Source organism: Dermochelys coriacea, chromosome 2 (assembly GCF_009764565.3).
Source record: "Dermochelys coriacea isolate rDerCor1 chromosome 2, rDerCor1.pri.v4, whole genome shotgun sequence".
NCBI classification, from domain to species: Eukaryota; Metazoa; Chordata; order Testudines; family Dermochelyidae; genus Dermochelys; species Dermochelys coriacea.
The window spans coordinates 268,045,310-268,056,876 of record NC_050069.1 but is presented as its reverse complement, the minus strand read 5'-3'; positions in this window follow the sequence as shown (position 1 = coordinate 268,056,876).

Sequence of the window (11,567 nt, the reverse complement as noted above, 5' to 3'; positions counted from 1 at the left end):
AGGGGCAGCAGCCTGCCCCCCCCCCCCTCAGATGGCGCCGGGGGCGCCTCGGGGAAGCGCCTCTCGCGGGCTGCGCCCGGTGGCTTCTGCCGAGTGGGTTGCCAGGGCCGCTTCTGCGTGGCCGGGCTGCTGGGGGCCGCTCCCGTCCCTCTCTCGGGGAAGGAGCGGGGCGAGTGTCCAATTCGGGCGGCCCCAGAGCTCTGGCACGCCGTAGGCCCGGTGCAGGGCCCGTGCCAGCCCCCTGGGCGCAGCCCTGGAGAGGGGCGCTTGGCCCCCGTCAAGGGGAGGGGAGGCGCCTCAGCGAAGGGTGTAGCTAAGGCCTGGCCGCCTGCCCCACTCCTGTCCCTGTCGGGTCTGAGCAGCCGCTCAGGTTATAGACGTTCAAAGGCGAGGGATAGGCCCCGCCACCTTCTGCTGGGATTTGGGGTGGGACACTAGGGGAAGCTGGTGATTTTGCTGGCTAGGTGGAGGTCCATTTTTTCTTAAATGTTCCCAGGATTGCCAACCAAATGGCAAAATGATTGCCAAAAATGATTAGGGGTCTAGAGCACATGACTTACGAGGAGAGGCTGAGGGAGCTGGGATTGTTTAGTCTGCAGAAGAGAAGAATGAGGGGGGATTTGATAGCTGCTTTCAACTACCTGAAAGGGGGTTTCAAAGAGGATGGCTCTAGACTGTTCTCAATGGTAGCAGATGACAGAACGAGGAGTAATGGTCTCAAGTTGCAATGGGGGAGGTTTAGATTGGATATTAGGAAAAACTTTTTCACTAAGAGGGTGGTGAAACACTGGAATGCGTTACCTAGGGAGGTGGTAGAATCTCCTTCCTTAGAGGTTTTTAAGGTCAGGCTTGACAAAGCCCTGGCTGGGATGATTTAACTGGGACTTGGTCCTGCTTTGAGCAGGGGGTTGGACTAGATGACCTTCTGGGGTCCCTTCCAACCCTGATATTCTATGATTCTATGATTCTAACCCCAAATGCTCAGTCCTCATGTCAGGCTCACAACCCTAAGATTAATACGAGGAGTACTTGTGGCACCTTAGAGGCTTCCTCCTTGTTCTTTTTGCTGCTGCGGACTAACACGGCTACCGCTCTGAAACCAATGGTCAGATTGGCTTTTAAGGCATGAGATTATATTTAAAAAATAGATTTGGTGTGCTTTTAATTTGCCTTCTGCTTTTTGAGCCTCTAGGAGGTACTGGGATCACATTTTGAAGTTTTCTCCGTGGCCATGAGGGTTAGATATTTTTATTTAAGAACAGAGGTTGGAATTATCATATCCTACTCGACTGTAGGAGCTGGGGCTTGAAGGAAAATAATTATTGAGACTCATGACAAAATCATGAGGGTTGGCAACAGTAAGAGCCTTTCATCTATAACTTCTGTTACTCTGTGTTCATTACTAGCTGTTAGGAGTAATAGAATTTAATATCCTGTTTTCAGGCTTCTGTCAAGGAACATGTCTGATAAATGCTGAATGGGGCTGATTCTAACTTATAGACAGCAGTAGTGCATATAAGTACCAGCTGCTATGTTACAAGTATTTTACACACTGCTTGCATGCTGCTGGTCTGCTATCATTTGCACGTTTGCTTATTTATGTAGCAGTAGCAGCCAATGGTGCAAATCCACATTGGGGGCCCCTTTGTGCTGACAAACAATTAGGATAACATTTTCCTTACTCAGAAGAGTTTACAATCTAAAGATTCAAAATAGATGAAGGGTGATCAGAGGGTTCAACATTCAAGCAAACCAATCGGTACCACTTGCTATTTCCCTTTTGTTTTTTGAAGTTCTTGTTTATTTTCCATTTAGGGGTGTTAATTTTATACCTTTTCCTGGTGCTAGAAAATCTTGACAGCTGGGCTTAATAAGCAGAATAACTACTGTTCTGCATAAACACCTCCCATTTAATCAACCAACTAGAGAATTTTTGCTTTAAGCAAATTCCATTGACTACCCACTATGCACCTCAACTGAATGTCTGTGTTCCTATCAATTAGTCAGTGTTCTCTCATTCTGGAACTGTCTGATTATTCTTTCCTCTAGGGAAGCACGTAACATTTGTTTTTATTGATACTTGCATAATTAATTTGTAGTAGCACTTAGAAGTGAAGCAGTTTCTCATGTGCCCCCACCCCATTTTTGTACTTGGCCTGATGATCCTTAGATCTGCAAATTCTTAGTGGGAGGCCAGTTCCCCCACTTGACATTAATTAGAATGTGACTTTTAAAGTAATTTTCTCTTACAAAAGGTTTTTTTTTTATATTGATTCTATGGGAAACTTAATCTCATCCTTCACTGAAATCTCCCTCACTAGTTTTAGTTTGATAGGTCTGGATCAGTTCAGTGCAGAGGCAACCTATGCAGTGGTAAAGGACTTTCATGTCAGACCATCAGGAAATTATCTATCTTTAAAATACCCACCATATCATTAATACATGAATTAAAAAGACATGTTAGAAAAGTAGAGGAAAACGTTACTACAGTTTCCATTGACTTTAATTCTTACATTTGTCATATTGCCCTGATGTATAGCCTCTAGAATATACAAAGTCTTATATCAATACGCATCCTTCTTAGTCCTGCCCAAAGTTTCTCGGTTAATAGCATGAAATGCCATCTTTAGATCTATGGAAACAGCATACACTGTATACTGTGGTTAAGAGCACTAGATTATATTTATAAATCATATAAGATAAAACTCTTGTCAATTGTGGCTCTACCAGCCCTGAAGCTGGACTACCCTATATGTAGTAAATTAGTGTCTAAAATCCATATTTAAAGTTTAGATAGTAAAAATCTGAAATAAATTTTCTGTGCCACATCTACCAGACTCGTAGGTCTCTATGAAGCAGGATTCTTTGTCCCCCTTTTTAAAAATAAGAACTATGATACTAGACTTCCAGCCAGATTGAATCCATCCAGTGTGATTCATGATAGTAAATAATTTAGCCATGAATGTGGACCACCAATCAAGATTCTTCCAGAAAACTTCAGAAAGGGGAAATCCTCCTTTGGAGCTTTTTTCTGTTGTTGGGCTAAAATAAATGACTGAATTTTATTGTACATTACTGGAAGACAGAGTGGTAAATCAAAGAGAGGATTCCTCATTACATCAAGTATAGTAGAATTGGATTTAAAACATTGGGCAGGGAGAATCATTAAAGACCTGGCCAAAATGTGCTTCTGGGCTCAGTCATTAGTATGGGGAATCTCAGCTGGATCTACCAGAGCTCGAGGCCACCATCTTCCAAAATGTGGAAAAATGTTTTACTTTAGCTGCTGCTTCAAATTCCTTCCACTAGGATCTAAAATATTCTTGATCTTTAGGATACAATTTTTTATATCCTCTTCTGGTGGCTACTAAATTAGGAACTAAAAGTTAGAAGAGGGACTGCATCTTACCCTATTAGCTTTATGTGCTAGAGTAGACTTTTCCTCACACAGTCCTCATCAAACCAAGTATGCTTATCTTTGAAAGCATTTTTGGGATAATTAAAACCAAAATCAATTTGTTTAGAGACAAGCAATTGTAAGGACTTTACCAGCAACTTATATCACTCACAAATTTGAGAGGAATTCTCGGACATAATTATTACATCTCTGAAAAATCTAAGAGTCTTCCAATCTCCTAATGTGTCACGAATGTCTGGGGTCCATTTTAGTCTTACAACCATGTTGTTCCAAACAGGTAATCCTCACCCATCAGAAATAAAATTCTCAAAAAGGGAGATTATCGTTCATTAGAGAGAGAAGTTGGTGGTCGCTATCTGTACAAGAAAGTAAAGCAAAATCTCTTCAGAACGGTGTGTCGTTCCTCTGGTGTTATCTGGACCAGTGATCTGCTAGGTCACTCCAATCCTCGACTCTGAGAACGAGCCTTACCCTGCTCTGCTGTGAGAACCCCCACTACTGGGCTATTCACGCACAGCCTCTAGCATGTAAGCTGCTCCCATCTCCGTGAGCAAGCACTTTTGGCCAGCCGCTGCTTGGATTGTGCAACTGAATGACACTAGCCAATATCTCTGGTCCCAAACACAACCTTTGGAACGTCTGTCTTGAAGTGTCCAGTTATGCCCGCTGGATGCTGCAAGCTTATATGAGTTTGTCAATTTAACAAAGAAATTGATATGTACCATGGTTCTTATCCCAGGGGAGAGTCTGACATGCTTCAAACCAAATGCACTGCTTCAGGTAGAATAAACAAACAAATGTATTAACTACAAAAGATAGATTTTAAGTGATTATAAGTCAAAGCGCAACAAGTTGAATTTGGTCAAATGAAATAAAAGCATATATAAAGCCTTAATACAATGTTACAATATAGTACCAAACCTATTACAATATAACATACAGAACCCTTATATATATATGTATAAGATAGCATTAAAATATTGCATATTAAAATACATGACTAAACATTCTATGAGTGGTGATCAGGCAATCATAGAATAGGTCGGGTAAAAATCCATTGAGATGCATACATCTAACTTTATTTACAATCCTACACAGACATCCTCTAGATTTTAAAATGGTTATATTTACTCTCCTTAAAATTTCTCTGATTTGTCTTGTGGGTCCTTTTGTTCTGTCAAATGCTCCTCTGTCTGTTCCCCATCCGTGCTCCTGCTGGTCCTTTGCTCTGCTGTTCTTCTCCTGCTTCGCTCACATATCCACACCCAAGCCTGTTAGTTCTCTGCCTTATATTAGATTTTTGATCCTTTCTGATCAGTTAAGGTTACCATATTTGAACGTTCAAAAAAGAGGACACTCCTGGGGGTGGGTATTTGCACCAGTATCTACCAACTCACGTTATATGAATGTGTTGTTATACTGCTATATATGCTGTGCGCTACATGTCTATATTGAGTATATATAAGAAAAAGTGATATGGCCTCAAAAGTGAAGTTTAATTATTTAAAGTTTACTGTACTTCTTTATATGTAGTGAGTCCTTTCCTTTCACTGGTTCTTCAGTTTTCTTTCTCCTCGTGTACCCACACATACTTCTCTGTAGATCACATTTTTCTCAGCAGTGGTTGATTGCTCTTTAAGAAGGCATGAAAGTCTTTACAAGAAGTTTGTCTGAAGTTGTACTGTACAAGTAGAATTCCTTTCAACGACTCAACATTCAAGTTGTTCCTTTCCTTTGTCCACTGGCTTTGCATCAGTGAAAAAATTCACTCTACATGTATTGTGAGAAGGAATAGCAAAGAAGAACTGTGCAATCTTTAACAGTTCTGAATGACAGTGTTTTTGGATTTCTCAAAATATTGGTCCACTTCTGGTGTGCTAGCAAATTACTGAACTCTTCATCACTGTTGCAACTTTCCGTAAACTTCTTCAGGTTGCTGACCTGATCAAAACACTTCACGTCATCAGTTTGCACCCTCTTATCCATCAGGTACTTGATACAAGTTTCCACATCACTCCAATTTGGTGTCTCAGGGTAATTCACCTGAAACAAGAGAAGTCTTCAAGGGGTCTAAGCCACTTCTCCAAATATTCTAAGCATCTGCTGTACATATTATCTAATTCAGCACAGATTTTGTCACACTCTTCATCAGTTTCTTCCATGCACTTTTGTGCCAGTAGTCCCTTAAATTTCAGGGACATAAAGTTGTGAGTCTTGCGTTCAAGAAGGATAGTGTGAACCGAGTTCAAACTTTTCACCACTTTCACAACAGAATTGCTTTCCCTTTCGATTTCTTGGATGTAAGTTTGGAATACACTCATGAGTGAATGCATGTGCCAGAGGTAAATCTCACTTAATTCATGCTCAAAAAATGTCTTAAGCATTGTGGGTGGTTTGTCCTGTGACAGAAAGAATGACTTCAAGGCCGGAAACATCTGTATCAGCCTTGTAATGCCTGGAAATAATGACAGCCATCGTGTCTTGCTATGAGAAAGCAGCTTTCTGTATTCACCATCAACAAACTCACAGTACTCCTTCAGCCGCTCAGTTCGGACAGTGTAGATATGAAAGTACTGGTACATTTTAAAAATAATGTTCTCAATGTCAACGTTTATTCTTTCTGCTGCATGGTGAACACAGTTGTTCAAAATGTGTGCTGGGCAACCAACACCAATTAATGTTCTCTTCTGCAACAACTTCTTTAAGTTTGCAAACACATTCTTTCCATCTTCATCATGCTGGAGTACTCCAAACATTGTATTGCAGTTGTCACCTGTAAATGCAATACAGTTCTCAAACAAACCATTTTTTTCAAGCGTTTCTTTTATGTAATGAGCAATCGTGTTGGCAGTCTCATTAGGTGTGTTCTGGCCCTCAATCAATTTTGACTGCAAACTGCCATTCTTCCCGTCGAAATACTGAATAATTACTGGAAATATTTTCACTGAACCGTGATTGCTTCCATCTGTAGCAACTCCACAGTAAGCTATGTCATTTTCTTCAAACGTTTTCAGAACACCATCAACAGAATGTGCAAGCACAGAGGTAACAATTGCTTCTGTCTTGGTTCTGGCATTTGAAAATTTCCGTGCTACTTCAGAATCAGGAAATGTCTTCTTCAACAAGACAGATGTGCAATCCATTGACTTAAAGCAATCATGGTGCTTAACTGTGTGAAATGCAGAAGCACCCTCTGCTGCAGTAACAGCATCCTCTGGTTTGCTGCCTGGTTTTACAAACTAATCTGTCAATTTTGTTGACGAGCTCTCTCCTCAAACTGCTTTTTTCTCCTTGTCTGAGTCCACCTGAGTTTGTAAATCATTAGCGCCTTTATTTTTCATAGAGACGTAAGTACCAGGTGTACATACCAAGAACTCAGCTTCCCATTCTTCACCACCACTTTGAAAACATGGGAATTTCGTCGTTCGTTCTGCAGTGAATTTACACTTTCGTTTTCTCATTGGGTTTGGGGGTAGTAAAATAAAATATCAAATAAAGAGCTCTTGAGGAAACACTACAGTACACGGTACAAACTCAGAAAAGACACTGAAATTGTTGACGTTGCATTCTCACCAATATGGAAAAATGATCACACCTGTCTGGAACCATAGGGCTAGGCACCAACTTTCCCCGGTGCCGGTGGCTGCTCGCGCCCCCCCACTTCCGGCCCTGCTCCAACTCTGCCTCCTCTCTGCCCCATTGGACCCCTTCCCCAAATCCCGGCCCTGCCTCCTTCCCTGAGCGTGCCGCGTTTCCCCTCCTCCCCCCTCCCTCCCAGCTGCTTCATGGCGCAAGCGCTGGGAGCTAGGGGGAAAAAGCGGGCACTCTCTCGAGTGATCAACAGGTTTCAGAGTAGCAGCCGTGTTAGTCTGTATTCGCAAAAAGAAAAGGAGTACTTGTGGCACCTTAGAGACTAACAAATTTATTAGAGCATAAGCTTTCGTGAGCTACAGCTCACTTCATTGGATGCATTTGGTGGAAAAAACGGGAGATTGATATACGCACACAGAGAACATGAAACAATGGGTTTATCATACACACTGTAAGGAGAGTGATCACTTAAGATAAGCCATCACCAGCAGCGGGGGGGGGGGGGAAAGGAGGAAAACCTTTCATGGTGACAAGCAAGGTAGGCCATTTCCAGCAGTTAACAAGAACATCTGAGGAACAGTGGGGGGTGGGGTGGGGGGGAGAAATAACATGGGGAAATAGTTTTACTTTGTGTAATGACTCATCCATTCCCAGTCTCTATTCAAGCCTAAGTTAATGGTGTCCAGTTTGCAAATTAATTCCAATTCAGCAGTCTCTCGTTGGAGTCTGTTTGTGAAGTTTTTTTGTTGTAATATTGCAACTTTTAGGTCTGTAATTGAGTGACCAGAGAGATTGAAGTGTTCTCCAACTGGTTTTTGAATGTTATAATTCTTGACGTCTGATTTGTGTCCATTCATTCTTTTACGTAGAGACTGTCCAGTTTGACCAGTGTACATGGCAGAGGGGCATTGCTGGCACATGATGGCATATATCACATTGGTAGATGCGCAGATGAACGAACCTCTGATAGTGTGGCTGATGTGATTAGGCCCTATGATGGTGTCCCCTGAATAGATATGTGGACAGAGTTGGCAACGGGCTTTGTTGCAAGGATAGGTTCCTGGGTTAGTGGTTCTGTTGTGTAGTGTGTGGTTGCTGGTATTTGCTTCAGATTGGGGGGCTGTCTGTAGGCAAGGACTGGCCTGTTTCCCAAGATCTGTGATAGTGATGGGTCGTCCTTCAGGATAGGTTGTAGATCCTTGATGATGCGTTGGAGAGGTTTTAGTTGGGGGCTGAAGGGGATGGCTAGTGGCATTCTGTTATTTTCTTTGTTGGGCCTGTCCTGTAGTAGGTGACTTCTGGGTACTCTTCTGGCTCTGTCAATCTGTTTCTTCACTTCAGCAGGTGGGTATTGTAGTTGTAGGAATGCATGATAGAGATCTTGTAGGTGTTTGTCTCTGTCTGAGGGGTTGGAGTAAATGCGGTTATATCATAGAGCTTGGCTGTAGACAATGGATCATGTGGTATGATCTGGATGAAAGCTAGAGGCATGTAGGTAGGAATAGCGGTCAGTAGATTTCTGATATAGGGTGGTGTTTATGTGACCATCGCGTATTAGCACCGTAATGTCCAGGAAGTGGATCTCTTGTGTCGACTGGTCCAGGCTGAGGTTGATGGTGGGATGGAAATTGTTGAAATCCTGGTGGAATTCCTCAAGGGCTTCTTTTCCATGGGTCCAGATGATGAAGATGTCATCAATGTAGCACAAATAGAGTAGGGGCATTAGGAGACGAGAGCTGAGGAAGCGTTGTTCTAAGTCAGCCATAAAAATGTTGGCATATTGTGGGGCCATGTGGGTACCCATCGCAGTGCCGCTGATTTGAAGGTATACATTGTCCCCAAATGTGAAATAGTTATGGGTGAGGACAAAGTCACAAAGTTCAGCCACCAGGTTAGCCGTGACATTATCGGGGATAGTGTTCCTGACGGCTTGTAGTCCATCTTTGTGTGGAATGTCGGTGTAGAGGGCTTCTACATCCATAGTGGCCAGGATGGTGTTTTTAGGAAGATCACCAATGGATTGTAGTTTCCTCAGGAAGTCAGTGGTGTCTCGAAGATAGCTGGGAGGGCTGGTAACGTAGGGCCTGAGGAGGGAGTCTACATAGCCAGACAATCCTGCTGTCAGGGTGCCAATGCCTGAGATGATGGGGCATCCAGGATTTCCAGGTTTATGGATCTTGGGTAGCAGATAGAATACCCCAGGTCGAGGTTCTAGGGGTGTGTCTGTGCGGATTTGTTCTTGTGCTTTTTCAGGGAGTTTCTTGAGCAAATGCTGTAGTTTCTTTCGGTAACTCTCAGTGGGATCAGAGGATAATGGCTTGTAGAAAGTGGTGTTGGAAAGCTTTCTAGTAGCCTCTTGTTCATAATCCGACCTATTCATGATGACGACAGCACCTCCTTTGTCAGACTTTTTGATTATGATGTCAGAGTTGTTTCTGAGGCTGTGGATGGCATTGTGTTCTGCATGGCTGAGGTTATGGGACAAGCGATGCTACTTTTCCACAATTTCAGCTCGTGCACGTCGGCGGAAGCACTCTATGTAGAAGTCCAGGTTGCTGTTTCGACCTTCAGGAGGAGTCCACCCAGAATCCTTCTTTTTGTAGCATTGGTAGGAAGGTCTCTGTGGGTTAATATGTTGGTCAGAGGTGTGTTGGAAATATTCCTTGAGTCGGAGATGTTAAAAATAGGATTCTAGGTCACCACAGAACTGTATCATGTTCGTGGGGGTGGAGGGGCAAAAGGAGAGGCCCCGAGATAGGACAGATTCTTCTGCTGGGCTAAGAGTATAGTTGGATAGATTAACAATATTGCTGGGTGGGTTACGGGAACCACTGTTGTGGCCCCTTGTGGTATGTAATAGTTTAGATAGCTTAGTGTCTTTTTTCTTTTGTAGAGAAGCAAAGTGTGTGTTGTAAATGGCTTGTCTAGTTTTTGTAAAGTCCAGCCACAAGGAAGTTTGTGTGGAAGGTTGGTTCTTTATCACTGTCTTTCTTGAATGTTCAACTCTTCTTTGGGGAAAAATAATAATGGCAATAATGGTTTTTAGATATTTAAAAATTCCTCCCAGACGGCGATTTAAGAACCAAAAAGCTGGAGGTGTCTGGAAAAATACAGACGTATGGTAACCCTATGATCAGTTGGTTTCCCTGTGTGATACTTATTCAGCCAAGCAGCTTTACCTGTCATTTGAGCCGGACCTGACTGAGAACCTCCTCCTCATGTGACTGACCCCTCTCTTCAGGTATTTTGGAGTGAACTTAGCCTCATCCTGCTGAACTTTATTTCACGCCAGGTACCTGTTTGCTATTGATCAGTTCAGCCTGAGTCCTCCATTTTAATTTTTCTGATATAAAATTGTGGCCATCATTTTGGAAAACCCGCCCTAAACTATCACTATTTATTACTTATCAAAAGCCTTAAAACTGCATGTTTAGGCATTATGATACTATCACCACTTTTGTTATGCTAATTGGGGTAGGTAAATTTTATGTTTTCTGTCCCTCTCTGTGTCCTTTCAGCTGCATGGCTGGGTGCTGTTCTTGGTGCTGCTTTTCTTACACAGCATATAGCAGCTAAATACCTTTTGTATCAAGAAGGGCCTTGAAGTTTGGAGAGTTCAGTCAAGGCAAGACAGAGGCAATTGCATAGATGATTATTAGTCAAAACTGAGTGATTATGTGATGTAATGCTCATTTATGAGAATGCTGACTCACACGTTTGTCGATTCAAACATAGTCAAGATGTTAAATGCCACCTTCCTCAAATGTGAATACTTGAAGTCCAGCACAAGGGTTGTCAAGAAAGTTTCAGATATGGCTTTAGTGTGCCGCATCTTAAGCACTTCATCCACTTGTAAATCAGTAATCTCCAGCTGTAGTTTTGCTTTTTCAGGATCGGGAAAAGATGCTTTTGCTTGATCGCACCAAGTGCCATTTGCTTGTACCATGAATGGGTTCCTTACAAACAGGAAGATGTCTTTAACACTTTTAAATTTTTGGAACCTCTTCTGGAAGTTTTGAAGAAGCCTGTTCAGAGATGATGCCATCTGATTCACGTCTGCAGTGTCCCTGCAGCTTAGCAGCATCGGGAAATGGATGGACTATAGCTTTCAACAGTGTATCATAAAATATCAGGGTAGGAAGGGACCTCAGGAGGTCATCTAGTCCAACCCCCTTCTCAAAGCAGGACCAATCCCCAAGTAAATCATCCCAGCCAGGGCTTTGTCAAGCGTGACCTTAAAAACCTCAAAGGAAGGAGATTCCACCACCTCCCTAGGTAACGCATTCCAGTGCTTCACCACCCTCCTAGTGAAAATTTTTTTCCTAATATCCAACCTAAACCTCCCCCACTGCAACTTGAGACCATTACTCCTTGTTCTGTCATCTCCTACCACTGAGAACAGTCTAGATCCATCCTCTTTGGAACCCCCTTTCAGGTAGTCGAAAGCAGCTATCAAATCCCCCCATATTTTTCTCTTCTGCAGGCTAAACAATCCCAGTTCCCTCAGCCTCTCCTCATAAGTCATGTATTCCAGTCCCCTAATCATTTTTGTTGCCCT